The following is a 4,492-nucleotide window of genomic DNA, read 5'->3' on the forward strand; positions in this document are numbered from 1 at the left end:
CTCTTAGGTTATGTTTGGTTTGAAGGAAAATGCATGGAAAAGAAGGTAAAGGTAGGGAAACTTTTACAAACCATGTGTGGGTTTTCATGTCTTTCGCTTCCTTTCCATACCTTTTCCTTCAAATCAAACATAACCTTATTGGTCTGTCCAATCCATTTAAATTGGTTTTGATTTGGATGGATCCAATCCGAATTCAGTCCATAAACACCCTTACTTCTGGGCCGGATGGAGCTATATAAAGCTTTGAAGAGTTTCCTCCCCGAAGATGTGATGAACCTCTCGTAAGGGTTCTAAGCCCAAACAATATGCAATTTTCCTATTAGCTAGTCCAATCAGAAGCTAAATCAAGTATCAGACTTACAAACTCAGTTGACAACCCTAACCCTATAAATTGGAATATAAGATTCCTGGTCATGACATATCCGAGCTCATCTTATGTTGGTAGAGTGGCCATAGGCCCTCGTTTAATCCTCAACATGTTGGAATATCCAATGGCCATGTGACAAGCCACATGTTGAATGAAGATGATTATTTTATGGTTATCTCCATGCAACACTCTCACACACAATCATTCATTTTATATTTATTTATTTTCTATAAAAATAAATTTATTTGATTGTTTATTTGAAAATATTTTTATGCATGGAGATACCAATATTGTTGGATTATTCTGGATCCAAATTCTACTTCTTATTGGGTCAATGGATATCCATTTGACCCAGTCTAGGCTGGACGACCATGGGGCTAGATCCTTGGTCAGTATGAACATTTGTCTCAATCTAGAGAGGCCTTAACTTGGTCTTCCCTCCAAATGTTCAAGTTGGTTAAGTTCCCTCCTCAAAACAAGGAAGGGAACGTTGGGGGAAAGACCTATATATATGGCTATCACAAAATAGCAAAAAGTGTGCAAATCAAGAACTTGGAAGGTCAAGCAACCTTCAAATTTCAGCCCCATCCAGATTCGATATCTCTCTTGCATTTTGTTTGTGAGATAGGTGTCTCGGATTATATATTGTGCGGCTACTCTTTCTCTCCTTGTATGCAGGTTTGGTATGCCAAGATCTCAGCCATCCACCTCTGCATCTACTCGACCCTTCAATCTTAAAGGTTATCATCTTTGGTAAGGTTATAGTATTAATATACATTCCTTTAGCGTCTGTTTATCGTCATTGTCATTGCTCCAGAAAATATTGACACATCAGCGCCATGTCAGAAAAAATGGTGCTCCAAAAAACACCTGTTTGTTTGGAACCGTTTTTCCATAAAAATGGTGCTCTAAGCCATGCCCTGAAAATCGAGAAGGCATGGTTTGGAGTAACGCTGAATTTGACGTTTCCCGGAGCTGCAACTTGTAGATGCCAAGAGGGACATGAGGTGGCAGTGATAGGGACATGACGTGGCATTGGATAAGAGGTACCAGTGCTGAAAATATTTTCTGGAGCTGCAGATTGTAGATGCCAAGAGGGACATGATGTGGCACTGGATAATAGGTACCAGTGCAGAAAACATTTCCTGGAGCATTGGTACCAAACAGAATACATAGCTGTTGCTTCATGAAACGTCGTACCTAACAACAACATTTCTAAACAAAAAATATATATATATATATATTATTTTCTCAGAAAACGATGATTCCAATCCACACATCAGCAACAGAAAATGGTGCTGTATCTACAGCATCCAGGCCAAACATATAATTAATCCTTGCGTTTGAATCCTTGTGGATGACGAAGATGGAATAGGTGCTATTTTTTAAAATTTTCAGTTTCAGCCATCTGGGTCCACCTCCATTCAGTGGAACAACGCAAATTAGTGGACCTTAAGCCAGTTCAGTCCCGAACTTTGTAGAATTAGAAAATACGTACTTTGGATGAGATTAGTAGTGCATTAATTAATCATTTTTTTTTTTTTTTCTTAGCCAATTACATTAAAACAAATTAGAAAAAGTGCAGAAACAAAGTTTCATTTCTTTTTTTCTGGAAAAGGGCAGAAATTGATAATAGCTAAGAAAAATGTTTTCAGGTTGTGTTTGTTTCTCCTTAAACATTTTAATTCCCTCTGTGTTTAATTTCATGTAAATGAAAAGGAAAGCAAAGTGATCAGAAGCACAATATATAAAATTAACCATCTTCTTATTTATTTTATTCATTTGCAGGAGCACGAAACCATGTTCATCAAGTCGGTAATAAGATATATAAGAGTTGATGATCACAAAGCATGGTGTCTTATGAAGCTAATTACACATTTCGACAGCAACAATACTGATAAAGAGGTGGCACGCATTGCCCTCCGCTATAACCACTTCTAGCACAGAAGCTGTTGCAATCAGGAATGTCTTCACATTTTCCCTGGCAAACGAACCCATTTTGTCCTACACCATGAATCAATAATTCCTCCATTAGCAAATCCCTACGACAAAAATAGTACTGCCACAAATAGGATAACAATATAGTACTCGCTTATATAAACTAAGCAACTATGTTTGAGACACTCATAGAGATGGATATGGTGCAACCGTGCAATGGCTAAACCCACTTTGACCCTTCCTTGTCACAGTTTTAAGTAACTATAGGAGACCAGAATTAATTTTCTAATTAAATACAAGTGGGACCATTATGACCTAGTTGATCAGTGAGTAGTAATAACAGGAAGCAAACTAATTAAAAGAATATTTTTTTTCTCTGTAAACCATGAAAGTACAATAGATAAGGTGAAATAGAGAAACAAGATTAGAGCGAAGAGGCAAACTTCCTTCTACCATGAGCTGTCAGAAACAATAAGAACATTGTGACAGTAATCGCCAGTATTACTTTCTTGGCACAAGTAAGATAGCCAGCTCCAGTAGTCATCTTGTAGACTTGTACATACCTTTTCAATCTCTTGCAATGGTTTATGGCTCAAGGACGGTGGTATTTATAGAACTCAAAGGGCCATTTCTGGAATTTGCCCCCTTAAATAGAATTCCAAACACCCACTAAACAATCAGTAACGGATTTTCATACAGCCAAGAATTATGTCTCAAGCACTAGGAAAAGTTGATTTCTCAGTTCAATATTAATGCAAGTGTTTTTAAACTTTCTTGAGTGTGGGGCCTACCTTATAACACCGAAAGCCTTTGATTATTCATATTCAAGGGAGGAAAGTAGACAAGAGTACACAACCATATTTAAAACACATTTATGGGTTTTTAATAGTCATTTTCTTAGTAGGTTTTCAACAATAATGTTTGATTAAATGTTTTCCCCTCTCTCTCTAATAGTCAATTTTTGTAATATCTTCTTTATCCAATTTAAATCCCTCATTTTCTCATCTTAATTCAACCTCTTTAATAAAGCAGTTGGGGCTAGGGGATCGAATCATAGGCATATTTTGCAAACCGAACCAGTACAACCGGTTAACTGATCCACCGGTTTCAGTTTTTGATTAATTCGGTTCTTCGGCTTTTCAATTTTCTATATTTATAATATATATTATATTATATTATAAATAATAAATGATATATAATATATTATAAATATTATAAAAATATATAATATATTTATAAATAGATTATTATAAATATAATATAAGTACGTATTTATATATAATGAATACATATATATATATACCGATCGGTTTGATTAACCGCTGGTTTTTTTGTAGTTTAACCAAAAAACGAACTGATCCTTCGATTTTTCCAAAGCTCCAAATCGAAACCGGACCGATCGGTTTGGTTAACCATATTTTGCAGTTTGGTTTTTCAGTTTTTCATGAACACCCCTAGTTGGGCTATAAATTAAAAGGACCACTCCAAGACCATCCCGGCCCGGACCCAAAATGATGTTAAAATCCAAATCCGACCAAATTTCCATTCTAACACATGCAATACATAGATTTACTTGCTAGTTTATATTTATAAAAAAACCAATTACGAATGAGAAGCATCCAAATTTGCTCTCTCTTTTGTATGTTAGGCTGCATTTGGTTGTAATGCAATATTATTTGTACTAGCACAAATGCATAGGAGTGCAAATGAAAAAAATATATATAAACTCTGGTTTAATTTTGTTTTAGGTTTTACTTCATACTATTTCAGGAATTATTTTACTTTATTTATATTGCAATCAAATAAAATAAGGTAAAAATTGAAACAGAAATAAATCAGATTTTGCACATAATCATTTGCATTGCTATAATTTTGCACCAATGCAAATTCATTTGTATTACAACCAACCGCAGCCTTAAGCTCAGTTTGGAAGGAGTACAAATACAAATATTTACAATACATGTAAATACAGGTTTAACAATATAAAATACAAGGCTTTGTACTATACACACTCTTTCCAAACTAAACCTTAAGAAATCTAACTATTTTATTAAATTTCATTAAATTCAAGTATTTAAAAATTTATTTATTTTAGTATTTTCTTTGTTTATATTTTTTTTTTTGCAATTAATTTGTAAACATGAAAAACATTCCTTTCTTTTTTTTCTGTGATTGTCATTAGGAAAG

The 4,492-nt window shown here is 34.4% G+C and overlaps 1 long non-coding RNA gene across 1 annotated transcript; it reads left to right on the forward strand.

The window, feature by feature from the left end:
• Positions 1–902: 902 nt before the first annotated feature.
• Positions 903–3,309, forward strand: LOC148878560 (uncharacterized). Its single transcript, XR_016105216.1, has 2 exons — positions 903–1,120; positions 2,156–3,309. It is a non-coding gene; the product is annotated as an uncharacterized LOC148878560 (long non-coding RNA).
• Positions 3,310–4,492: the final 1,183 nt, after the last annotated feature.

Source organism: Nelumbo lutea, chromosome 1 (genome assembly GCF_056320005.1).
Source record: "Nelumbo lutea isolate HS-2025 chromosome 1, American lotus-T2T, whole genome shotgun sequence".
NCBI lineage: Eukaryota > Viridiplantae > Streptophyta > Magnoliopsida > Proteales > Nelumbonaceae > Nelumbo > Nelumbo lutea.